This window comes from Patagioenas fasciata, chromosome 4 (assembly GCF_037038585.1).
Source record: "Patagioenas fasciata isolate bPatFas1 chromosome 4, bPatFas1.hap1, whole genome shotgun sequence".
Taxonomy (NCBI): Eukaryota; Metazoa; Chordata; class Aves; order Columbiformes; family Columbidae; genus Patagioenas; species Patagioenas fasciata.
The window spans coordinates 8,553,673-8,581,605 of record NC_092523.1 but is presented as its reverse complement, the minus strand read 5'-3'; the positions used below and the strand labels follow the sequence as shown (position 1 = coordinate 8,581,605).

The 27,933-nt window shown below is 42.5% G+C and overlaps 1 long non-coding RNA gene across 1 annotated transcript; it reads left to right on the top strand.

Annotated features, from left to right (window-relative positions):
* Positions 1-5,150: 5,150 nt before the first annotated feature.
* Positions 5,151-27,312, top strand: LOC139827894 (uncharacterized). Its single transcript, XR_011739017.1, has 3 exons — positions 5,151-5,270; positions 6,035-6,084; positions 27,216-27,312. It is a non-coding gene; the product is annotated as an uncharacterized lncRNA (long non-coding RNA).
* The last annotated feature ends 621 nt before the right edge of the window (positions 27,313-27,933 follow it).

Genomic DNA, 27,933 nt, shown 5'->3' with positions numbered 1-27,933 from the left:
TGTCTCCCTCTCTCTCTTAACAGTTCTACTAGCCATAACCTGTTTGGTACAGGTAGGGCTTGAGTAGACAGATGGCCTGCTCCTCAGCGGAGCATCTGGCCCATTAAGCTGTCTAAAAATGCATCATCTTTACAAATCCTGGTCTTAATCTCATTGCCCACTGTGTGACCCGTGGGGGTTTCAGATCAGTGCCAAAGAGGGGAAGAGAAGGAGGAGGAGGGTGGCAGCTGGAGGATCCACCAAGGCAGGGGAGGGAGGTGCTTGCAGGGCAGTTTGGCTGGGTTGAGTGTTGGGGACATGCTTGATTCTTATGATGAGGAGATGGAGAGGGACAACAGTTCTGGCTGGACCAAAGAGTCTGCCTCGAGCTCTCCTCCAACAAGGACATACACACAAAAAAAATCTTTGAAATAATTGGTCCAGGCCTTTGAGTAGGTTTGTCTAAGGGACATACCATTGCATCTCCTTGTAATGCCTTCTTTCTCCACCTGAAAATGTGGCATCATCCTAATACTTTCCAGTAGTACTTGGGCAAGCTCAAGTCCTAGCAGGTGAACTGAGGATAGAACAACAGAAGAAATGCTCAGTTGTCTATTGAATTAGATCAATAAGAAGAGAACTTTTTGCAAAAGGAAGGCAAGGAAGACAACGGTTTGTAAGGGAGCGAGTCGTTCACATCAGTGATCGTGTCTAACAGCATGGCATTCCTTGGAGAAAGCCAAGGTACATATTTTTCAGCAAGATGGCCAGCAATGTGGTATACCCATAAAACACCTGTGAGAAAGGGACTTTTCCTCTCATTTATCCCTGTTATAAAGAGAATTTTGAGACAGATATTTGGTAATGGTAATCATTTGAGAAGTGATTTCTCACTTGAGAAATTAAACTTGCGTAGTGCTGAGTGACCTGGAAAAAGTCTTGAATTTGGCTCTGATCCCTCCAGCTATGGACTGATTTTGAGGTAGAACCAAATTTTATGGATTTGTGATGGACTACCCCAAAACCCCAGCCCCAAATATAAAATAATTTGAAGTGGCCTTGGGTCAGATAATTTTTGAATTAAATATACTAAGTTGACTATTTGTGTTCCCTGAGATTTTCCCTCACAAAATTCAAAAGGATTCTTTAAAAATAAATAAACACAGATACATTAAGTTCTTTATGGCAAAAAAAAAGTGTAGAGATGGTCCCCTTTCTGTTTTTCAAATATGAAATATTTTTTCAAATGTATTTTTAAAAAGTCAAGCTAGAAGTCTTTTTTTTTTCTTCAACTCACTTCAATACCTGAAAAGGTGAGTAGTTCTGATGTGTGGAATTTGTGCTGCTGGAAAGAAAGTATCAGTGAAAGTCTCCCCCATGTTTGTAAAAGAAAACTTGGACACTGCTTCATGTGCAAATTTGTTCACACTCATTAATTTTGGTGCAGACCTGTACTGATGTCTGCACAGGCAGAAAATGTGAAACAACCCCCCTGCCAGGGTTTTACAGGGTTTTCCCTCAATTAGGGAATCTTGGAGAAATTGCTGTTCACTTGAATGTAAGATGTGCAATGAATTCTTACATCAACACGAAAGGCTCAAAAGCAAAATGAACTCCTAAACATGAGGTGGACCATAGCACAGGGTTTCTGTAGTTATTGTAGAGAACCACTCTTCTAACTTTAAGACAGTGGGCCAGATTTTTGGTTCAAGCCTCCACCTAGTAAAGTTATTCAGGGACATTCTTAATTTTATGCACACAGAGTACTGCAAAATACCATTCAAAAAGGACTATGCACAGATACAGCTTAAATTTGATACGTGTAGGGAGGTGTTACAAACATTATGTTTGCCCCTAATTAATCAATCAAAAATGTTTACGATCACCATAAAAGCCAAGCAGCTCATGTGCTGCCAATTTGCAGCGAAGGTAAAGAAGGGCAGTCAGAAACCAAGAAAGAAACATCTAATTTCTAATTATAGGCATGAAAGAAATATATTTAATACAGCGTTTACCAGAAAACTTTCTATACAGCTCTGTCATTGAATAGTGAAAAAAAAGGGTAAAAACTTTTAGAAGAATGGAATATGAATGTTGAAAAAGGAAACTTCCAGTCAGCTCAAGGTTTGTTATTAAGAGACATTTGCTGCACAGAGCTTCTTAGAAATAGATTTGGAGTTGGAAGTTCACCATGAATGTGGCTATAACAAAAAAAAAAAAGTAAGTTGCAGTTGCTTCCCTCTATATAAAGAGTAACTAAGCAAGGAACCATCTGTCGGTGTATGATTACCAACTTTCTTTTTGTCTTTCAAAACAGCCTGAGAAATCAAGGGCACTGGGAGTGAAGTGGAGAGCACACACATGCGGCAGGCTCGCCAGCAGCCAGACCCAGAGGATCCAATCCCATCCTTGCCTTTTTCTCTTGGTGCACTGATTTCTTTCTGCTGGTTTTCATCTGACATGCCTGGATATTTCAAATACACGCTAAACACTAAAGGGGTTATTCTGCAGTAAATGCGGCTGGTTTTGGTACAGTTGAGACTTGGAAAGCAAAACTTTTCTAAGAGAGGGAAACCCTTAAGTCTTCTCTCTTAGTTTGTGAAACCAACAGAATAATATTAATTCATTTTTTCCCCCCGCTATTGAACAGTAAAAAGCCCGGGATACCCTGGGAAAACAGTTTCTTAATGGTTTTCTTAAGGCTGAATGCCCTACTAGCAGTAAGAAAGACAAAGCAGTAAGATCTAAGGCCTCTTAGTCCCTAGAAAACTGCAGAGGTTTTTATGCTGGAAAAATGAGGGATTTATTCCTTTTTTTCGGTCAGATGAGTTCAGGGTCAATGTACAATTTCTCTTTTTGTTTCTATTCCAATGGCCATTTATTTTGGGGCATTTTATTCCCCTAAACTCCATCTGACTCTGATCAAACTCTCTCTTTGTTGCTCAAGGGTCTTTGCCGTGTCTGTAGCCACGTACCCACAGCTCACATGAAATCCAGAATAATGATGGACACCAACAGATTTGCCAGTGAAAACCTGCTCACATCCTAGCCAAAATTATATATGCTATGCTATATTTTTACAGTTTCCCCACCTCTGCCCATGACTCCATCCCTTGCTCTCCCTCATCTCCTCCAGCACCGCTGCCCTGGGATCCCCTCTCAGCTTTTCTCCTCACTGCATTTCCCCTTGTCCCCAGCCCTTAATCCACTCTTCCCACCTCTGGTCCAGTGACTGAGAGCAGGTGGAAAGGCAGGTGACAGTATAAATATTTATGTCAGGAAGGCTACGCCTGGAAGTGTTTCCCAATGAAGCTGTCACCCTAAGAAAAACAAATTAAAAAATCCTATCCCAAAATGCAATCTGTGGAGGTGTCTTTCTTTGGCATGGCCACCAGAGCAATATGTATAATTATTAGTAAACCCTGGGTGTATGAAATTAAACAGACCTGAAGTTGCCAGGATCAGATCCTTGATATATTTCTAAAGGACAGTTACGATGGGAAGCCAGATGACTACATGAGTAAAGCAACCATTTAAGTACATAATTAATACATCTTGTCAGTTTGATATGTTGGTTTCTGATTCTGGTCAAGTGTAAATGGGAAAACTCCCTCTGAAGTTTCTATTTTTTTACCTAATATACTGATTTCCATGTTAGTCTTGCACCAGCCAGTACAGCATCCAGGTGCCAGTGAATATCTTACGGGCACAGAATTGAGCAAATAAAACAATTTGCAAGTGGCTCTAGTAAGCACCATCCCAGTGCATGCCTGGAAATTCTTTAAGATTCATTAAGCAGTCAGCAAATAAGACACATTTGTCTCCCATTGAAGAGTAAATTGGAAATACTGAAATGAAACCTATGCATGGCTGTGATTTGTCAGAGAGCATATTAGCAGGAATAGCCACAGTATGTTTAGCAGTTGGATATGAGTTAAAGCAGGAACTGGAGTGAGAGAAACTATTTTAAGTCATACTCTGAAAGTACATTTAAAAGCATCTGCAGTTACAGCCATCTTTGACTCTTCCAGGAGGAAGTTGCCATTTGTTGCAGAGCTGCTGTTGCTTTAGTTTGACACTCAATATGTGTTTTCCCCACAGTATTAGATATCTTGGGCTCTATCCAGGACACATTTGGAAATGAACTGATCCCTATAGTTCCTATGCAGCGATGAGATTTACTACTTAGGCCGACACGTATCTTTGGTGAGTCAAACAAACATAAGGGGCATTAATTAGGGCTGCTTGTTGAATTCAGATTGCATTCACAGAACCTGATATGGTAGCTGGTACAGGCAGCGATGAGGGCCTGGATCAGCTGTGGGCTAAAAAATAAACCAGCCCAGCTGAGCTCCGGCCCAGGCTTAGGCTGACTTTGGAAAACTCTTGGAGTTTACCTGAAATTAAAGAATTAAGGCATTAAAAAAACCAAACTAAAACAAACAACTTTTTCTGGATAAAGAGAAGTTTGAAATCATTATGGGCCATGTCAGCAGGAGAGTGCTTCTGTGATATTGTAACTGATGCTTTGGCATGCCACAGTAATCAGGTATATGTGTGAGTAAATTAGTGTTACAGGTGTTAAAAATGCAGCTTTAAAATATTTTAAAGTCAGGTTTTCATGTAGGAAGTTTGGAAGAGGGGTTCATGAGTGTTGTTGATATCTGTTCTCAGCCCTGCATGAACTGTGGTCTCTAATGATGGAGACAACACTCTCTCGAGCTGTTTGCCTCCAGTTGCACTGAAAAAAACACCCTGGGCTGCTGGTTCAGAAATCACAACAGCTTTTTCTTCCTTTGGCTTTTGAGTGCCAAGTCCTTGTAGTCTCAGAGGGGAAAGATTTTTGAGGATTAAGGCACTGCTCAAAGAAATCATGCTTAGCCAGCAGAGCCAGCATATTTGAATTCAATTGCAAGCATTTTGCAAATTATTTGACATCTTGTGCTGAGGAGCAAAGCTACCTGCTGATACCAAGTCAAGTCTTAGCGGAATCACTCTAATCTTCAACAAGCCCAAGCTGGACAGGGGAAGTCTTCAGTGTCCTGCCTGGAGGGTTGTGATCACCTCTCCTTGGTGTCCTACCTGAACTGGGGTGGTGATCAGCTCTTTGACTGCTTTTTTGTTTTTTAATTGTTCCCTTGCCAGTGGTTCCTAGGGTCACGTTTGCTGAGGTTACATGAAGTGGGGCTGGAGTCCACTGTGACTCAGTTGTTGTTTCAGCCTGACTATGGCAGAGCACTGCAGGAACCTCAGCGTGGGAGCTGCATCGTTGAGCATCATGGAGGAAACAGGTAAGGTTGCAATTCTCTCATGTCTTTGGGAAGTCAAACATGGGTGAAGCTCTCTTGCTGAGAGCATGCTGCAGCATGCACAGGGACTAGCAGGAGAGACTGAACACGTATAAAGCTCCTAGTACTTCTGTTTGAGTTATCTTTACTGTGGAGCAACGATTGCTTTTGCTTTTTATGTCAGATGTTTTTTGCCAAACATTTTAAAAGTAGAAATAGTTTTCACAGCTTTACTTTTGCCAGTGTCATGTTAATTCACTGCAGACTTCACAGAGGTGGCTTTGGGAAGTGTTGGTTCCTGTGTGCAACAGGGAGGAGGGGCAGAGCAAGGCAGACCTGCATCCTTTTGACCTTACCACAGAGGGTCTGCCCAGGAAAACGCTCATCCCTGCTGCAGGAAATAAAACCCAAATAAGTCCCTAGCCAATGCTAAAGTCTTCAGCAGAGCTGAAAACTAGGGGCCGATTACTATGGCTTTCCCTCACTAATGGGGGGCAGAGACATTTCTGTAGTGCCCTGTTCCCCCCTCTCTGGATGCTCCCTTGTCCTTTGCTGGTGGAAATGGGGTGTGGGATTGAGTCCCACCATTTCCCACCCATTGCTGTCACAGCGTCTCAGCGACATGGGATGTGGATAAGATTTCACCTGGCTTATCCCTGATATGGGGCATATCCTCTGTCCATGGGTGCTGGAAGGACTGGGAGTAACTTAAATGCTGTGTGGTTGATAAAGGCTTGCTGTTCAAGGGAGGTCTCACATCTTGGCAGGTTCACTCAGCATGGCCAGAGACAAGGAGCTGCAGCTCTGCTCACAGGAGGTAAGCACCTGAGCACCACATCGCTCATGGTAGAAGATCCAGCTTTACTCACTGTGGATATCCAGAGGGTAGGATAAGGATAGGAGAGTCCCAGAAGAATAATTTTAAAAAGGAGAATGAGGTCGCATTACTGAGGATGAGATCAAGGAATAAAATAAGCATGTAGGGCAGAAAGGTTGCTGTGCTAAATGAATTACAACCACTGAGAAGTGAGTGTTAGGAAACAAGGAGAAAGGTGCTATAAATACAGTAAAGTAAAAGAAAGACAGCAGCAAGCAGAAGCCCATTACCTAATTGAGAACAGGAGAGGCATGGATGACCTAGAGAAGGCCAACATATTTAATGCCTTTTTGCTTCAGTTTTCTCCAACAAAAAAAGTGTTTCACTGTGATATAAAGATGGCAAGACACAAGAGAGAAGAGGAAAAGAACATGGTTAAACTGAATTTATTCACTAGAGGGTACAAAGGTAAGCAGGCAGCTTTGGCATACAAACAGAATGTCTGTCCTCAAAGGAGTGAGAAATGTGGACCTGGAGTTATATACAGCAGTCAGCACCAACACTTATCCAGAAAGGCACTGGAATAAAAAGTAATCAAACTGTACACACCTAGAGATGAATGCTGTTACAAGAAACAGCCAGTTGGATTGACTGAGGAGCAACTATTGTCCAACTGATCTTGCATGTGTCTGTAAGAGGGCGGGTGGCTCAGAGAGGGAGGCAACGCAGCCGCACATCTTGACATGTATGGGTCCAGGTGTAGCAAGGCTTTCAGTGCAATGCCATCCCTCAGAAATGTTTGTTTGAAGCAGGTCTGAATGGGAACCAAGGGCACCTGAGCTTATCCAGTGGCTCTGTCACACCTTCTCACATGGCTTTGGGTAAATGAAGCAACCATCTTGCTCTTTGTTGGAAAAGTGGAATAGTTAGCATCCCATATTACATCAGGGAACAAAGAGATTTTGTCTGCTTTGACTGTAAACTGGGTCTGTTCTGTGTCTGCAAACAGGACCAACACTGGATTTTTAGATGCCTCCAAGAGCAATTAACAGGGAGGGGTGTCCCCACGAGCAAGTTGCCAGATAACACTCACATGAAGGACCTTCTTGTGGAGTCCTTTCAGTCTGCTACTGTGAGCTGTATAAGGGAGAAGAAGGGGATGGGTCAATTAGATTTGTCTTGCTTTTATGCATGGTAGGTGTTTCAAAACACTGAAAAAGCAAAAGAAGGCTGAAAGGCATGGATAACCTGGTGAGAGGGATTTTGCTGGTATATTTGGGTGAGAAGAAGCAAGGGAGAGGGAGACTTGTCAGGTCCTTTGAAGACAAAGGAAAAGGAGATCATTTTTAGGATTTCTACTTCCTAGCACTTCTTCCATCAGTACCTACTGATCCTACAACCAACCTTGTATTTGTAGGTTAAAAAAAGTTCCAAAATTCTCAGATTTTTTTTTCCAAGGGCAGAGCATTGTTTGGGGATTATGCAACAGGAGATACATGCCACAGAAAGACAAGAATCTGCGCATTCAATCCTGCACAGGATTAACATGCACATGACAGCACACATGAGTTTCGTGAGTTGCAAAAGCTTCGGTGTACTGATCAGAACGTGATATATTCAGCTTATGGGCTGGTGTTACTCTTCTATTTATGTGGTTTAAGAAAAGGAAAAGAGAGAGGCAAGCCTTCAGGGGCAGTGACCCTTCCTTTATGCAAACCTGAACAGAAGGAGGGTCTTTACTTCCAAGAACTCATTTTTCCTTTCTTCTTGCCACACAATGAGAGCTCTGAAAGAAAAGGTCCTTGGAGCTAACAAGGCTGATCATCAAGGAAACCTCTGTGCCTTCTGAATCCTTGGGCTGTGGAAAAGATTTAGTGCCATACTGAACCAACCTTCAGAAGCAGAAGTTACGAAAGCCCAATTTAATGGCTGATTTTAAAACTGGCTCTACACAAACATTTTCTGCTCTTCCCTGAAACAACACAGCATGGACCTATGTATGCATTCATCTCCCAAAGAGCCAAATAATGCCCAATATTTCACATATGATTGCAGCAGATGCCTTCAGCAGTCAACAGTGGGCCCAAGGTTAATGTTTAACATTGAGGTGGGAGGAGAAATACAATGGCATTAAATCATGGTCTTTATAATGTTAGGTTAAAACCAGTGTTGCTGCAGAGAGGTCCTGGTGGGAATTATCTTCTTAGAGGGTGTTAAGTAGAACAGCCTGCCAGAAAGGACAGCATGAAGAAATATAAATAACTGCACACGGGAGGACAGGATGTGCTTCAGAGGAAAGAGCAGTGCAAGGGTAGGGCTGTGCTTTGAATAATGTTAATGTGATGGTTTTATGCCTGCTTGTTTTTCACACATGTAACATGGTGGCAAGAGCAAGGAAAAAGGCTGTTGGGAGAACTGCTGGTCCCGGCCTTCAAACCTCTGGATGACGGTAGCTATGCTGTGGCACTGACTTAGTTAATCCTGTCTGGAAAAATACATAAAGACACTCAAAAATCGATAAAAGTACTCACATGATGCTGTGTTTTAACCATCAAGTTCAGTTCTTCCTATGGTCCTTTCTCAGCACGCTGGCTGCCCTCATGATGCTCTTGAATGTGTCTACCAAAAGGGTAGCTCCAGTATTGCAGTTATCTGCTTGGACACTGGTGGAAATGCTACCTGGAGCCAAAGCAGACTGCCTTAGGAAGAGTGTCATTGAGAATGATAAGTTTTCTTGATTCTTGTGTTTCTGTTGCCAGCCTGATTTCTTGCTGTCCAGGTGTACCACTGCTGTTTGAACTGCATAGCCAGGCACTTGGTGTATCTGAAAATAGCAACCTGAAAATCTACTGCCTTGTGCTCTGCTATAGGAGTGCAAACCACAAAAGGAGCAGGCCCATAGCCTCTGTCTTGCACAAGAGTGCTGACAAATGCAAGAGACAGTTAATACAAAATGCGTGATGTAGTTGCTGATTTTGTTGCAAACCCAGGAAATACATCACTGACATCCCTGGAGAGTCAACAGAATAAAATTGATGTGAGAAGATAATAAGTTTGTCAGGCTTGCTGGTTGTACTTATTTATTAGTTTTAATTTTTAAATTTGGCCTCTGCTAAGACCCTGACTCCTGTTGATCCAACTGGAAGAAGCAAGGTGAAGTTGGTTGACATCAAGCTATTGCAAGTGTCCATCCTTACTGGCAATGGGCAATACACTACCACAGGTACAATGGGATGGCAAGTATGTGCCAAGATGTACCAAAAAGATGTAGCATTGGGATTAGCATGGCAGGGAGGTGCCCAGGACACTATGTGTTTGCCACACTAACTCTCTGGTGTTAGCCAGGCTTGGTGGTGACCCACTGTTCCAGAGCTGATGTACCCCAGATATTCTCTTGCTCTTCTGCTGGACCATATTTCACAAGTCTCATCTTCCTGCTTCCATGCAACATCTCTGACTCTGTCCCGTGGAGAGAAAGGATGGAGCTGACCTCAAGTAGAAGCCGTTACTGACCACACTGATGTCTGGTGACCACTGACCCCAAAGACCAAGGGCAGGAGCTGAGTTTCACATCCTTTGGGATCCTGTTAACAGCAAAGCTGCTATGCTGATGCTCACATAGAGAAGAAGAAAAGCAAAGGTCATCAGTACTGTGTGTAGATAGATACTAATGACATTAGATGGGGACTGAGCAACAGATTTGATGGAGGCTTCAATAACACACACCTCCCCGGAAAGGTCAGTGGTCCATGAGGCTTGACCCCACATTCCTTGTGCATCCTAGACCCCCACTGAGGCCAATCAGACCTATTCTGTGGCACCATTAACTTAGAAGATTTATGTGCTTCAGGCAGTGGGAGGAGAACTTGATTTAATTTCCAGCATAGTTTCTTGCTTTCCTACCCCCACTCATGTTAATGATAACAGACGTGAATTCAGCTCAAGTAGCCAGGGAAACAGCTGAAGTTTGACTCTGTTCCCAAGCAGATGTGAACCACTGGCTTATTATTTAACTAAGTTGTTGACAATTAATGATCTAATTGGGGGAGCAATTGATTTTGGAAAACATTTTAAGAGTGCTAACTCAGCTCAACAATTTATAACCCAAGTGGTGGTTTATTGCTTTGGCAGAGTTAAGTGGATTGGTTGGTCATAAACTTTCATTGGTTTCTTGTTACCGTGAACCACATTTGATGCTTTGTATTTATCACTTTCTGAAAATGTGAGTTTTCTTTAAAAAAGAAAGCCCCTACAGCCCTGGATGTTATAAAGAAAGGTGTCCTGTAGCATGCACATGCAGTTTAGCTTCTGGAAATAATGGTTCTCATCACACCTGGCCTGTTTTTGGATAATGTTTAGTTGTTATGCAGTTTATTGAGCTGAGTGCACTTCATTCCTCCTGCAGCAGGAACAGGAGATGTTTAGCACTGGATGAGCTTGAGCCCGCGCTTTTAATCCAGAAACTGTTTGGAGAGTTTTGAAAGACATGAAACAAGGGTGTGAGCGTGAGAACTGACTGCCATGTGAGAGTTGCAGCAAGAGGCATCCTCGGGCAACCTGTGGTCTAAATCCCATTTCCTGAACCCAGACTCATCCGAAGGCATCCCTTCTTTCAGCTGACTTCCAATTAAGCCCTTTAGTTTAGAAAAGGTGGGATTTTTGGCACTGCTAAGAAGAGCTAAAGGAGAAATCCTCTCTGTGGCAAAAGACAAGGCACCCAACTTTGCCGCCTGAGCTCTTCCCTTCTGCGAAACAAGGACAATAAAATCCAGCTGCTTCAACATGTTGTAAGGATTAATGGATTAAACAGGCCTGATCTTGCATGAATTGAAGGTTACCAGTTGCCAACTGTGTTGAACATGGCAACCCTACGTGCTGGTAAATATCCAGTCATTAATTCTTAATTATTATTCTGAATAGTCAGGTTCTTCTAAGTATCTCCCAGGATTCACCCTACAGTCCATGGGACTGGGCACGTAAAAGGAAACAGGGCAAATGTAGTCCACCCTTTCTGCCATGTAAAAACAGTCCGCACTTCAAACATTTGGTTGCGTGAATCATCTTCACCACCCTACACCAGCAGTAAGGTCTCTGGCAAAGGGCATTGTTGAGGTCCATGTCTGGGAGCACCTTCGGGGCAGGTGGCCGGGTCCTTCCTCAGTGGCTCTCGACACAAGTGCAAAATAATCATCTACCCAGAGCAACCTGCGGGACTCCCCGTGGGATGCAGGCAGGGAGGAAAGGCAGGTGGACCGGCACGAGGCACCGAGGTTGTGGGCTGCTCGCACAGCATGAAATTTTACACCCTGAAGCCCAAAGAAACAACGTGAGGAGAAACAAGGTGGGCTATGAATGAACTGACTCAGAGCCATCGCGATCTTTGGTCATGGTGAATGAAGTGGAAGAAATGCTGCGAAATCTGTACCTCTGTGCAATACCTTTCCTGGCTAATCCTGTCCTAGCAGTGACTCCAGAAAGCTGATTTCCTGGGAGCTTTAGCTCGTGTTGCAATCAGATCTGGTGCCTGATACAGAGCCCAAGACAAAAGCATGCACACCTAGCTGACCAAGGGATTATCCAGAGATATACCAGATATTCAATGCAACACTAAATCGCATCAGACAGAAAATGGAAGGGCAACTATTTTGGGAGTCACTTGTATAACTTTTCTAATGTGTATTTTTTAGTGGGTTTTTCTGATGTATTTTAATTTTAAAGTGCTTGGCATCGTTGAGACAGGATGTTGTGGATTAACAATTATACAACTCAAGTGCAAAAGCGAAAGGTCCTGCTAAACTAAGTGAGGGCTTTACTTTGAAGTTTATTGGAAAAAGAGCCAGGTCTATAGGATCTAAGGACATAGTCCTGCAATACTGGTTTATTGTGGAGAGTGCAGAAGAAGAAACAATAAAATCAATGAGGCTTTACAGAGATCTTGGCAAATCTTGTATTATCTTGTTTTAAAATGTACTTCTCTGGGGCAAAAAGAGAACATATACATAATGGTGAGTCTTTTTCTAATTTGGATATGGAGCATAATCCTAGTCATCCTTGTGTTCAGAAAGATAGAGGAGAAATGGCACAAAGAAAGGCAAAAAGGATGGAGAAGAATGCAAACAACTTTGGTGCACAGACTGTGACCCTTCAGCTTAGAAGTGAGGTGGCTGGAAGCAGTGCAGTGGAGACACATAAAATCCTGAGCATCGTGGAGAAGGTGGATACAACCCAAAAAGTCAAGGGCGTCCAGTCAAACTATGAGGTTTAAAAATAAATTATACCAAAGCACTAATTTTTCACCCAGTGGAATTGTGGAACACATTGCTAGAGATGATGTGGAGGCTGAAATTATAAATTAGTTCAAAAAGGCATTTTCAAGGAGGAAGAGTCCATGAAGAGTTATTAAATGTTCTTCCTGCTTGGTAAATCCCTGGATGAATGCACTTCGAGAGGGTACAGCATGGAAATAATTGACCTACATGTGCCGTGTTTCCTTTCGCTAAGGCATTGATACTGGTGAGGAAGGACTAGGTGGGGTATTGCCCTGACTTGGGGTGGTCTCTTTCGGTCTTAAGCCACATTTTTGCCCAGAAATGTCTGTTCAGAATGAGAAAGGAATGATTGTATGTATTTTAATCCAAAAATACAGTGTCCTGATAGTAAGTTTTAACTGCCTTAGACCATCTTCTACTTTACCCAGACATTCAGGATTGATTTCACGTCTTAAGCAGAAGCAGGGCTCCAATTAGTGGTGCCCTTATTTGCCTCCTAAAAAGAATGCAAAATTAAGATCCCTTTTCCATTATGCCCTCTAGAAATATGAACAATTTCTTCTTTAAAAGAGCTAAATGTGGTCATCAGTGCACCTTTGAGCTGTGACCTATAGTTATCTGCAGGATTTTCAGATGTGTTGCTCCATCTTGCCATGGTCTCCTTGGGTTTTTAGGTCAGGGAGCCCAACTCCGAACACATGCCCACTTGTTTTCCCAAAGATCTGAAGCTTTTCATGAGTAGGACAGATCTTCACCTTGTGCAACTGGCAGAGACCCACTGCCTGCAGGAAAGCTACAGTACTTTGTAAAGTATTGCTGAATACCTACATTCACAACTCTTTGCACCCACCTCAACCATATCCTGGAGTTCCTGTGTGTGAATGTAGCCAACGTCTGTTGCAAAAGTGATATTAAACAGCTTTGGGTTAGCATATTTACCAATGAAAACCTGCTTTTACATGGTGGAAGCAGTTATCCTTCAAAAATTATTTTCCTCTTCTGCCAGTTATCTTAAAACTCTGGGGTGATAGATGGCTTTTCTTCAGCTGTTTCAGACTTTTGTTCTCTGACCTTTTGAAGTTAGACTTCTTCATCTTTCCCACTGTTATATTCTCCTGGAGCTGGTTCTGATATCTGAGGCACTCGGGAAGATTCTTCTTTCTCCTTACCTTTACTGACAAAGTCTAGATAGACTATTGAAACCAAACTTCTTTGAAGCCAAGGATTTAGCAAGGTTCAACTACGAATTGGACATTTTTTATTGATAGCAAGTGCAGAGAGAACTATAACTCTAAAGCTAACAAAACTAGAGCCTTGGAAATATTATCAGACCTCATTCTTCAGGGTTTAAGTGTTTCAGTATAAAGATTTAGGATGAAATTCTCCTGGCAGGCAGATTATCCCACAGCTGCATGAATTTTCTCTAAAGCATCTGATACTGGCTTACATGTTAAAAAATATCTTGCACGGATGTACATTAGGTCTGGTCCAGGGTGTCCCTGTTGACTACTGCCCGATTCACTATTTTAAGCTTCTCTGTAGGAGCTTGTGGAAAATCACAGTGGGACTTTCTTATAATCTGAGACAGACCTCTCTTTTTAAGGAATTCCTTCAAGATTTTTTAGTAGGGATTTTATCTTTTTTTCATCTTTTAAGGTTATTAAAACCCTGCTAGAACAAACACCAGGCAATTTATTCTGGTGTGATCTCAGCAAAAACCCCTTTCTACCTGGAGCCATAATAGAGCTTGCTCATCTTTTGTAAAAGCCAGTACAAACTGGTCTGAGATAGTTAAAACTGAGATCCATACACTAGATACTGCTGATCTGAAACGTGTAGAATAAGTGACAATATGAAAGAAAGATCAAACAATATTTTTTCAAGTTACGAAACCTCCTTTGTATCCAGTTCTGCCTTAGAGATGCTTACCCTTGTTTTCTCACATTTGAGATGAAATTAAGATTAACAATGAGTATTGCAGAGTCTCCATCACAGTAGATTTGGCAGAATAGTTCAGAGAGATGGACAGACATTGGGAATGGTCTAGGCAGATGGATTATCTGATTTCTGCCCACAGGACCTTCAGTCTTTGGAAAAACTGGGGCCATTGCTTCCATGGAAAAGCAATGTCAAATAGAGGTACATTCCTTAAAGATATTTATTTATATATTTTACAAAAAGTTTAATAAAGAAAGAGGTGTCATAGTGAAAGCAATAGTTGTGGATAACTCATATTTCCAATATTTTCATGAACTGGATCTGTAATTCTCAGGGAGATCAGCCTAAATCCCTATGCTGTAACTCCCGTGTCACCATGTGAGTGACCCCATTGAAGTTTCAGGCCTCCTGGCTCTGTATGGATATATTTGTGGTACAAAGGACTTGCTGCCAAGACTTCTAGCACATGCTAAAATGGTTGTTTGGGGCTTTTATCTTAATAATAGATTCTCTACTTCTTTGTTAAAGCACCAAAATTGCTAACAGTAACTCAGAGACCATCCCACTATAGGGAGGATTTACCAGACAGGGAAGGAAAGGAAGGAAGATAGGGAAAAGCACACATATAAAAACATAATAAAATAAGTTATCTTTACAGGTTTTCTCTTTATAATTCCACCATGCTGTACCTACTTTCCTGCTGTAGGAGCATTAGGTGTTTGTTTCCCATTTGCAAAAATCTCCCCTGTGGCTTGATTTCACAACAAGCTTTGCTCACTTTCTCTTATACTTTTCCTACACTAGTAATAAAAGCTGCTGTAAGATTTATTTGGCTGTACTTGCATGTCTAGGGGCAGATACTAAACTGGCAAAACCTTGGTACCCATCAGGCAGCTCTGGCAATGCCCATGATTGAGCCTCTGAGCACCATTGCGGCTCTGAACCCACACTGGGACTGTGCCAGAGAGATGGCAGTTTGGCCTTGCGTGGATACAGTGGTGGTCTTCTAATGCTGACAAGCAGTGGCAATGTAAAAGTGTACCTAAAACAAAGGGTTTCAGTAGGTCATGGGTGTCACAGGGTAAATGTTGTTCCTGCTGCCATGGAGCAGCTCTGTCCTGAATGCAGAGGCATCTTTCCTGATGCTCCTCTGCTTCCACAAACAACTTCCTTTTCCAGGAACAAGCAATTTCTAACAAAAAAAGTGTTCATTGAGAACTTTCTACAAGGGGAGCATTTATCTCCCTACTTTCTTTAAGAACTTGTGGAGATTTTATTCTTTATATGTAGGTAAGAATCCATATTTATATAGCCATCATCACCAGGTCATTTGCATTTTGAGCTATGTAAAGGCCTCATTCATCTTTGACTTGAAAAGTTCCTCTACTTTCATTAACTAAATTTTGCGCAGGCAGAGATTTTCAGTCCGGCAAGACTTGGCTTAAAATTCTCCAGTGTTGTGCCTATTTTCTACCAGTTCATACACTCCTCCTCACCAGTCTTTACCTTTATGACAATTATGTGTTTTTGCCAAAGGGTCTTGGCACTGAGTTCTTGCCAGCCCTCTCTCCTCAGCATTAACAGCTTCCTTCTGCAGGCTGCTAAAAAGCTTCCTGCTCAGGGCTGATGTAAGGCAAAGCCACTACAGGCTCGTGCCCAAGGCCACTTCTCCGGCACTGATGTGACTGCATCATCTTTCAGCTCTCATTTATTAGGAAAAACAACTGTCTAGCTCTTATGTTTATAAAGAGAGGCTTAAAATTTACCCTGAATGAATTTACTGTCATTAAATCTTGATCTGTTCTTTCACTGTTAGGGATAGGCTTGGTCACAAGAGGCATGGGGCTTAACAACTCTTCTGGGATATTGCAGGGTACGAGGACCAAAACCATTCCGTGCCTCATCTAGTCTGACTGCTGCCTCCCCTCTCCTGTGCCACTCTCTCCCCCTCAGGCATAACCCTCTTTTTCCTGAGCTTTATTTTAAAATCTCCACCCACTTTCTTTTATCTGAAACCTGGACCCTTATGAGGCTTCTCAGGACAATTTTCATGGGAAATATTTGTCTCACAATGGAGTCCTTTCCTATAGTTTTGAGAGCAGAGGGGCAATTTTTTTCTCATAAACTGGACTATGCACCATTGTGCATACTGTAAACCTCTGTCAGAGGCCTAAAGAAGGATCAGTTGCCTCCAGCTAACAATACCACTGGGCTAATTGGTAGAAATAATTATCCCAAACGCTGGAAAAACTCAATTAGAAGAAAAACACATTAAAATATTTTTCCCAGATACTCTATCTTCATTATAAGAGACCACCCATGTGAGTCCAGTCCTCCCACAGTGATACAGAGGTGTTGTTATTTTTTTAAAAGTAGCAAATTTCAGGCAGAGTAGGGAAGGAGGCTAGGGGAGTGTTTGGGAGAGACACAAATCACCCTGTTATTCTGCACTGAAGAGACAGTGTTAGAGGAGTAACAAGCCATTAGTGAAAGCCAAGTGCCTAGACTTCATCTTTTTTAATAATGTGTGGTCCAAAGCCATTGTATTAAATGTAAATGGAGAAGGAAATTATATTCCATATAGTCCACATTGTGTTGTAGTCGCGCAGACAGCTGGTTGCAGGACACACAGCCTGAACCACCTCTCCGGCGGTACATGCCATCCTCACTGAGGTCAGTATTATTTCTTGTCCTGACAAGGATTCTCTGCTCAAAAGACTTTAATTTTTTTTGTCTGCTTCAAGCAACAGCGGGGGGTATGAGCAGGGCATTTTTCTCAAGTGATGAAGCCTGTTCCCACGGCTGTGGGAAGGAAGATGGAGGGAGAGCGAGCGGGAGGCCGGAGCAGGCGGAGGAGAGGGATATGCGGAGACACCCGACCCTTGCCAGGAAGATTTGGGCAAAAACACTAAAAGGAAGTTTAAACCAGTTGTTTGAGAGCCAGGAGGCAACCTCCTCTGCAATAGGTCTGCGGTCAGCAGAGAGTTTGCTCTGGCCTGTGCCTGAGACACAGCTGAGGAATTATTTCTCCAATATTCCTGAACTTGCATGCCCAAATCAAAGCAAGGAGACACGATGAAAACCTGCCTCACCCTCTTTTTGTTGGGTCAGCAGCATCTGTGTCTCTGGCTGCTCTGTGAACATCACTAGGAGAGATATTTAGGAGCCCTGATGTGCACGGTGTGAGCTAGGCAAGAGGCACGGCTGCCGCCTGCCCTGACCGCTCACCACGGCTAATCATCCGTATTGTTGTTGTGCCGGGAGGCCCTGGCTGGGATGGGGGCTCCCACTGTGAGCTCTTATCTGCAAAGCTCCAGCCCGATGAAATCCCTGTCCAAGTGCTTAAGTAGCCTAGACAGTCCAGGCGTGGGAGAAAAGAAATGTTATTCCCTCTTCATAGAGGGAGTGTTTCTGGCACAGAGGGTTTCCTGATCATAGAACCATAGAATAGTTTGGGTTGGAAGGGACCTTCAAAGGTCATCTAGGCCAACCCCCCTGCAATGAGCAGGGACACCTTCACCCAGCTCAGGTTGCTCAGAGCCCCATCCAGCCTGACCTGGGATGTCTCCAGGGATGGGGCATCCACCACCTCTCTGGGCAATGTGTTCCAGTATTTTAGCACCCTCATTGTAAAAAAAAAAATTCCTTATGTTGTGGCACAGCTGGGAGAAACATTCAGGTCAACACCTGCTCATTTCTGGTTAGTAGGACAACTTGGCTTTGTATGCTGGGCTGGTCTCAGTGAGATGGTTGCATTTCTTCATCACATGCAGTTAACCTAGGCAGGAGAAACACCTGAAGATGCTACTGGTTCTCACACTCCAGGGGCTGTGGGGATACTCTGCTCCCAGCAGTCTGCTTGCTGCTAAAATCCAGATTCTGGCCTCCAGGAGAAGCATCATTCCTGCATGTGTAGGATGGTTGTTTCTTCTGCTCTGACCGGACTGAGCCAGAAATGGGCAAAAGATGCTTCTGATCTATGCCTCTTCCCTTAATCTCAGGGTCCAGGTCAACTTCCAACATCACCATCTTTGAGTGCAGCTTCCCATTCCTCTCCTGTACATCCTTCATCAGGTAGATCTGGCATCCAAAGCTGCAAATAGCAGTGTCCTTAGGTAGTAGATAACATCTGACTGCTCCTCCTTGCCCTCAGGTCATCAAAGTTCCTTGTTAGTGAAACACTTCAATTTTTTTTCTCTTGGTGAAACTTGCAGTCTCAAAGTGCATCTTGCCTGTGGAAGGACCAGCCAAACCTCTGGCCGAAAACCCTGTAGGATAAGGTTGCAGTCATATATTCAGTAATATATGCATAGCTGGAAATGAAAGAGGTAGCAAAAATGGGCATTTTGGAGACACAAGTCAGAATTTAAGAAGCAAAAATACTTTCCTCATGCTTAAATTTGAACTGGATCCACATTTTGGATCGCCATATTTGCAGATAGAGCAGCTGTAGTCATGTAATTGCCTCACTTTGTGATCAGGAATGATATATTGTTATTGCAGTACAGAACAGAGGTGTTGAAAGACATTTTACAGCTTAGAAATGGGAAAATTCTTCCCCTCTTCCTCCACACATATATGCCATAATGTGAGCAAATATGGCAAAGTGCAACTATGTGGCACATGCTGAAACTGAAATCTGCCTGGTCTTCTCCTCTGGGACTGAATTTGACAAGGCCTTACTATTTCAGGAGTGCTAAAATGAAACAGTAATATACTGCTGAGTTTCATCCAAACCCAGTTTTATTATATGAGCTACTTTCATCTACTGCCTATGCCTCTTCCCATCCAAATATGGACAGAATAAACAAAGCAAACCCACAAACTTTGCTGCTGTGCTCAGAGCACACATCAGCTCTCCAGTACACTCATGAAAAAATGAAGTTATCTCACCTCTGTATAGGAATGTTCATCTGTGGTCTTCATCCTGGTTTATAAAGGAGAGAAAGGCAGTGTCTGTTTTACTGCTGAAAATGTAGGATGAATAAAAGTAAACCCAAATTCTTTGGAAGCTTGAATCTTGACTCCAGATAGGAAGATGTAAGTGGCTGTATGGAGAATATAAAGATATACTAATATATTAAAATATGTCCTGTGCTGGGAATCTTTAATGGACATGGCTCAGCCTCTCACTGTGTGGGGATGCTGCAATTTCACCTTTCCCAGCTCTAAAGAGAAAAGTGCTTCTTCACTCAGAAACTGGGAATTTTGTTTTAGCGAGGTTGGTAGAAGACTGGCAGGACTCAGCAATACCCCCAAGCCTGCTGAATTCAGTGGGACTCCTCCTAACCAGACCAGGCCTTAGTCACAAAGCAAATCCTAGGTTTCTTTGAAAAGAATCATCAAAAATCTTCCAGTTTAAGGATTTCTAGATCTCCTTCTTCTTTCATGACCCTTCTGTAGGATGGCTATCCTGAGACCCAGGTGGAGAGCAGCCAGCTGAGCTGGTGGCTTTACAGCAGAAGGACAAATATGCTCACAAAAAAGTTCTAGTAGTGGCTGATGAATAGTATAAATAAATAGGATACAACTGACAGCAATATTATGCAGACATGCATTGTAGTCATTTTAGCTGGATGAGCTCATTCAGTACCATGAAATTAAGTTTTATAATTGCCAGGGGGACATAGTGGATGCCTTTAAGGGACAAATGATATTAATTATGTTTTTCAAAAAGATTAATGCCATCGTATCACAGAGTCCCCCATGATTCCAAAGAGCACATCTATTAATGAACTTACTTATGATTAAAACATACTGAGAGAAACAATAGTTAATTGAGCAATGGAAAAAAATACAAGGGAAGATTTTATCTTTCATGGAAGCAGATTTATACAATTTAGCCTGTGACTAAAATTGTCTTTGAGGTGCGTAGGATCATGTTTGCAATCAGAGAATGTCATCGCTTGTTGGACAGGACACAGGAACTGGCCACTGTGGGCTTCTTGCCATCCCAAATTAACCACTGCACATCTGGCGTGAAAGAGCTTCAGCACTTTCCACCATTTTACTGTTGTAATATCTACACTATTGCTTTGACAGGCCCACTGAGGGCTACTGAAGCAAAAAGACTGAGACAAAGTGTATGTCTGTGGTTTTGGAGAACGCCCACAGTGAGAAATCCAGAGAGTGGTTAAGTGGTGTTGCAGGGCATTTACTGAGTGTGATAACTGCTGGTGTGCCTGCTCCTGCTCTGCGGGGGAGGCAGGGAGTGCTGGCCATGCCACGAGGCTCTCTGCAGACCAGAGGGACTGATCCCAGGAGGAGCTCAGAGCTGTGGACCTTGGTCTTGCAGAGTGACCTGCTGCAGGGTTGCCAGGAGGTATCTGAGGTGCGGAAAAGGACATTTCAGGCAAGGTCCTTGCCAGCATCCCCTTGACAGCAGACATAGAAGGATCTGGCTTGTGGAGGCCCATCATAAGGGACACACATCTCCATCTGCACTTGAAGTCCCGGATGAAAGGTCTTGGAGAACCCCAGGGTCTGTTTGGGTCTAGGTCCATTACGCATTTTTTCTTGCACACATACAGTGTTACGTGTGCTAAGGGTACTGCTGGGAGTTAGTCATGGACTCCTCCTACAGTAGGCAGTTGAAGCTGTGAAAATGTTGGATGACCTGACTTTATGCAAACTGTTTTCTAGACAAGACCTTTTTCTGGGATCTTTCAACTCTTTTTATGAGTAACAGTCTGGCAAGATCTCCACTTCAACAAGCTACCTCAAGAAGTAGTTGGAGATTTTACTGAAACCTGAAATCTCCAGACCTGTCCTAACCTGCAGCTTCTCAAGTGGTTTCGATTATTTCAAGAGCCATATGGCTGTACTGAAATTTTTCTTTCACTTCCTCAGGCTTAACTCCCCAAAATCACCAGAGACATCTTGATCACAGCATGGCTCTGGCCCTCTGGTCTCTGGGAACCTGCTGATAGAGTATGCTGCCCTCTGCCTTGCCCAGCCCCACGGCCAGAGGTGGGATGTCCACACAGGACAAGGGATAATGGTTTTAAACTAAAAGAGGGGAGATTCAGGCCAGACATGAAGAAGAAATGTTTTACACTGAGGGTGGTGAAACATTGGCCCAGTTTGCCCAGAGAGGTGGTGGATGCCCCATCCCTGGAGACATCCCGGGCCAGGCTGGACGGGGCTCTGAGCAACCTGATCTGGGTGAAGATGTCTCTGCTCATTGCAGGAGTTGGACTGGATGGGCTTTGATGATCCCTTCCAACCCGAACTATTCTATGGTTCTATGATCTCAGGGTGTCCATCCCTGCAATGGGAATGGTGTTTCCTGGGAGCGGAGCAGGGATACTGGGCTCTGAACCTCTTGCTGACTCTTTTCTTGGTCATCTGCCATGGTCTCAGCTGGAGGTTGCCCCTTCTCCATGCCCTCTGCTGGATGAAACCTCTGCCACCTCTCATCCGCTTTGACGCAAACTCCTCCATCTTCACTCGAGCACTCAGGGCTTGTGGGCCAGCAAAATGCACCCCGTTCTTCTTTATAAGCAAACAGCTGCAGTTCATTTTCCATCTCATATCCTCTTTTCCCTTACAGGCTACACTGTACATGGCTTTTGCTTTAAAAAATACCACCCCACCCCCCATGCACATATCCCTTCTTCCACCCTCTGTACGTGCCAAACTCCGCATGCGCTCGGTGTGCTTGGCAAGCCCTGCCTTGGCACCGCGGTGGGGGTCTTCGTTCTGGGGCAGCCAGTGTGATCTCATCCTGGACACAGGCATTTTCCTTCTGCTGGAAAAAGAACATTTGGGCTATTAGCAGAGAGGAAGCTCACAGTGTCATGCAAGTTTATATCAAACAATTGTTGTACCAAAGGAGCTGGAAAAACAACTTTTTTAAGCACCACTGTATCATTTCCCCCCCTTTTTTTTTATTTTAAACAAAAGTTCAAATATTTCAGCTATAAAAAAGTGGACAGTGTATTAACACTTTATGTTGCTTACATACAAAACCAACGTATCTGTAGATTTAAGCCCAGAACACTGTATCTCTAATCCTTCATGCTGGATCCTTATCTTGAAGTTGTGATTCAAAATAAGCTCTAACAAAAATTATGCACCAGCCAAGGCAGGAAATACAATACTTGCCCTACCCTTTCTATCTTGTTCCCCATGATTACGGACCTATTTAGTGTGCCATAAGGAAACACACAATAGAATGAGATCAAATAATAAATGGAAGCAATACATCAGCCATATACGCCTTTAGCTCAAAACAACTTTCACCTCCAGTTTCAGTCTATAAGGCCATGAACAGAAGAGCACGTATTACCCTTTGTGGAAAATAAGCGTATTATGGGTAAAGGAAAAAAAATATCAGTTGATTTTGCTGGTGATCATACAACAGAGTTTCCTAAAAGAAACCTAAGCTGAAATGATGTGTGGATTTAAGTTCCATATCACAATATTGACTTTTTTTTTAGTAATTTATTTCAAAAGATAGGTATTTTATTGATATCTGTGAACTTTTTTTAGTTGGAGATGTGAAAAGCTGTAGTTCCCTGAACCGAGTGTGTTTTCTCATCTCTAGGGACACTTAAGTCTCTGAGTATTTGATCAGAATTGGAGAGAAGCAGAACATCCTCTCACGTTTTTACCCTGACTAAGCTTTGATGAAATAGGTTTGCATGAACTCAGTTCATGTTCTGTACTGGTCCCCAAGATACAAGCGTTGCTCTGCCTTGCTACACAAAGTCTGGGTTAACCCAAATTTTATCATAGCTTTATTTACTATAATATAGTGACATGTTGCCTGTTGTTTGTAAAACTTAACAGGGAACTGAATTACATGGTGTAAGCAAAGTTACACTATATGCTGTTGATAAACAAATTATGTCTTACAATAATCTTCCATGATAAACAACTCAAAAAGTTACAGAAGGCTGTGCTATGAAATTGTTCATCTATTTGTGGAGCTGCAGTACTGTAATACAATTTTAGCATTCAAAATACACTTTTACTGCTAATACCTTATTCGATTTTGCAACCTAAAAGTCATTATCATAAACAGGGTGAAGCACCATTTTGTCCGTAAAAGGTTTAGCAGAGGTTATATATCCTTAAATTACACTCATGGCAGTATAAATGTTTTGAGTTCTTTTGCAATCACAGTTTTGCTAAGCAGCAGAATTACTTTTGTTGAACTTGTAAACTTTCCAGTACAAACTTGCTTTTGTTGACAGTATGTTTTTTGTAGCATTTTCAAGATAAAAAAACTATTTTCATGATCAGAAGAACCTGGCACTTACTTACAAGAAAAATAGGAACAAATGTTGACATTACTTTTTTGTTCTGTTGTGATAGGCACTTACGGAGGACAAAATCCCTTAATGCATGGGAGCTAATGAGACATAATGTTAATAAGAATGATGCAAATACATAAGTAGATAATTGTCTGGACAGCTGAATGGACTTAAGAGTTTTAAGCATTTATCTGTGTCTATTAACTAGTCCATAAACCTCTGGGCCTTCTACCTGATGAGCATTACTAGCTAGGAGAGGTGAAAAGCTGCTGAGAAACAGTGATTCAGGGAACTGCTGAAAGCTGTGACAAAGGGCTGTTCCAGTGAGCTTCGACTTTGAATTAGAGCTGGGGTAGCCCTGAGGGGTTACAAAGGGAGGACCTGGCTGTGTTGACTTCCAGTCATGTCTTTACTCTGATTCTTCATGAACCAAAACTTTTGCTATCACCATTCCTTAGCAAAGCCACCCCAGTGTGGCTTCTTGTTTGCAAAGCGGCTGTGAGCGCAGCTGCTGGGGCGCGTAGCGGTTGGTAGCCCTTTGCTGCGTGTGTTGGGGAGGATGAACTAAATACTCACAGCCTGTGTGCAGGAGGAGAAAACGATACTAATGCCTGTGGAAAAACAAAGGGAGACAGGCAGGAAATAAATGAAAAAAAAATCCATGAGAAAATGGATTTTGTGGTGTATTTAACCATGGCTGGGAGGGGAGTGCCTATGAAATGAGAAAGTTTGCTTGCTTGCCTGTGGGGTTTATTTGTTTTTTAAAGTTTCCTTTAAAAAGAGCAGGAAAATTCGAGCAAAAAGTCAAGTTTCTCATCAGCTGGTGAGTCAGACAGCTCAAGCTGCGAGCAGCTCTGCGATTTCTCACTAAACAGCATGTGGTTCTCTTAGCCTTGGTGCAGAGACCCCCTTGAAAGACCCATTTGGACAAGCTACAATTTATGCTGGTGTCTAAAGCTAGACAAGCAGATGGATTTTTATTGGAAGAAGAATGCTCTGAATGAAAGCAGGATTAGCTTTGTGGAAAATCACCTGTGCTAAATACTAGTTTGGGCCAGTGACTGATTTAGTGGTAGCAGATAGAAGAAGCCAAACATCTGTTTCCCTCGATCCTTTTTAAATGTTTCCCTCATCCTTTCATAGCATCAAGACTGCAAGTATTTCAAGATCAAAGGGTTCAGCTTCCTGAGCCTTTCCTATATTTAGCGGATACCTGAGTGAGGCAATGACCTTTCTCAGTAAGAGATGAGCTGGTAGCTGAGATGTGATTTCTACATATGTGCACGACTTTCTTCCCTGGAGCCAGCCTGGTCACAAGTGCCACAGTTATATGTCCCCATAGTGTCAAGCTCAACAGGAATAAGGTCTCATATCATGTTGATCAATGATGGGCAGCACCAGGATCTCCGTTACTATATGCCATTGATCTGGGATGTGTAGTATTACAGGAGGGCTAGACTTGGGTTTCTATCCCATGTAAACTGCCCAAATGTTGACATTTTTTTACTTGAATCCCTTCTTTAGCATTTAATGCAGACCACTTGAAATCTTCAATCATTTCCAAGTATTTTTGAAATTTTTGTCGTTAAAGGTTCCTTCCAACCCAAACTATTCTATGATTACATGATTCTATGATTTTATATATGAGTCAGGTTACTACTAATTTGCTATATATTGTATAGATACATATTGTAGAATATATGTGCATGTATCAACGTACTCATTTTTTTCTTTCATTGAAAAGGTTAAAATTCTGACAATCTTGAATCTGAAATTCTTTTTTCCAGTTTCACTGGAGAATTTCCCACCAGCCCTATAATGAAGCCATTCAAAATAGACTAAACAGGCAAAGTATTTAAATGACAATATTCCAAATGGCAGACACTTCAGAGAGAAGCATTGGTACATGTGATGTGTTTTTTGACACATCTTGGTTCTTCGGTACAGCATGTATTAAAAAACCTTTCCCTTTTTCCATGATGCTCTTTGAGGAGGGTGTGCTTCTTGGAACAAACTTGCTATCCAAATGCACTCAGGATGAGGGCTATTACAGTTGTACAAGCTGTATAACTGGCCTTTTGTTAATTAATGGCAATATACCATGCGTTTGTTAATAGTTATGCTGTGGGTTGCTTTATTTTTGTTAAAGGACAAGAAATGTGAAGCTATCTGTACCCATGTGCAGCTCCCAGGGGAACTTAGATACATTGAAAAAGCATTTCCAAGAGCTAACTGAAATGGGTAATTTTTGTTTTCCAGATTTCTTCTCTCTTTTTCCCATCTCATCCATACTGACATGACTGTCATTTTAGTTACATAATATTACACTTGTTCAAATTGCATTTCCCTGTTGCTGATGGAATAGCAGTTCTCCCATCAAGATGCATGAAAAGCATATACAGTTGTGGGTGGGGGAAGGAATTTAATATATTTTTATGCAGAGCTCATCTATACTCCAAAAATGAGCCCATTTCCATGTGGAAACAGATTTGGCCTCCTTTAAAAACTGGCTGACTTCCCTGGAAAATGTATCCATTTCGGCCAACAGCTCCCTAAACTAACAGAATTTTCTTTGCGAACATTTTGAACCCAAAACGCAGTACAGAAAACTTTTCAGGATGAGTTTGTTTGCTGTTTTATACTTCTTCAGTTGTCACCCAGCTATGAAATTGGCTTGGTTTCATGGTGAGCAGCTTCAGTCTTTCCAGAAGCGCAAAACAGCAACTGCAGCCACAAGTAATTGAAAACCTGAATTTATCCTCTCATCTGGAGCATGGTATGGACCACAGCATAGAGCTCCCTGCTGCCATGCTGAGATGTTCATTCTGCATTCATGGAGAGGGAAGGTCAGCCCAAGCCAGTCCCAAAAAACCTAGACCAAATGCTACCTCAGGGTCCGAAACAGCCTGGTGTTTGTCTTATTTTATAAATTATGTACTATCCTTATTGCCTCTCTATCATCCCAGTCCTGCTAGATCTCTGAGTGGTTGGCTTTTGGTGGCGGAATCTATTTTGCACATCCCAACCAGCACAAACTGGTGAGGCCTCTACAAGGTACCCAACTGGAGAAAGCTGCCGTAGGAGCCCCATGTTCTAGCACCGGCGCCCTGTCCCTGTCAGCTGGCCCAACACAGCCGTCCCTGATGTGACCCACTGCTCCAGGTGTATCACCTGCCACCAAAGAGGACACAATGTAGTCCCCTGGCTCCCAGATCAAGTGAAAGTCTGCAGCTTTTCTCCCCCTTGAGCTGTGTTTGGACTGATGAGTTTGGACTCATTTCACTTGATCTGAGAGCCAGGAGACTTCATCATCATGAGAGCAATGAGTTCAAGTAGTTTGCTGTAGGACAGGCAGAAAATGAATGGGAAAACCTGTTTTACAACAGGTTCCTCTCAGCATTAAAGCACACAGTTCAAAACCTACTCACTAGCTGCTTAAACAGGTAAAGAAAATACTCTCTGAGGATTTCTGCATTCACAGTGGGGTTTAACATGGGATCTTATCTTTCCTTTGTGAAAACATATATTGAAAACTCCAACTCCATTTATTTTCTTGCCAATGTCGATGTGATAGGAGGAATAATATTGTCATTTGAGTTACTAATGTGCTATTCTGGGTTGTCATAGCAATAAAATATGATTATTCTGTTCATTTTTTATTTAGGAATTGTCTTTAAGCTTCAGAATTAAACAGAATTAACCAATTTTCTCAAGCAATCAGTGTCAAACTTTGGACAAGAAGATGCTTAAATGGAAAAGAATGGCCAGATCAGGTACTTTTTCATCTTTCTGATAATTTTACATCTCTTCTTGACTTTACTGTCCTTTAATAGAGACATCCTGAAGCCAGTACAGCTAATCAATGTATTTATGCAACAGTCAGGAGCTGCCATATGGTGACATTCTCCTCTGAGCCTGTTCCCGACTCCTGGCTGGGTCTATTCCTGGCTTTACTGAGAATCCTCTGAGAATAACAGCTGGGTGTAAAATGATAGCCCGAGGGTGCTGTCCAACACACACTTCAGATTTCGGATTATTTATATATTTAGGCAGAGAGTGATGAAGTGGAGCTTACTCTCCTTATGGCTTCTGATTATAGAAAGCAGGTTTCTGCACAGGCCCACCACATGCTCTGTGACTGAGGGAGTGCAACGGCTTCCTGGAGGAACGTGGTCTTGGGAGAGGCACGTCTACAAATTGAACCCAATGAAACACATAACCGTTGGCTTAAGGAAGTACTTGTCTTTGGTCCTGGTTGCTATAAATACTGTGACTGCTGGAAAGTCCTGAAATCTTTAGTGATGGATTGAATTTTTGGACTTATCCAAGGGAAATTTCTGGAAGAGGTGGTGGAAGTGAGCTCCCTGACCTCGAATTATATC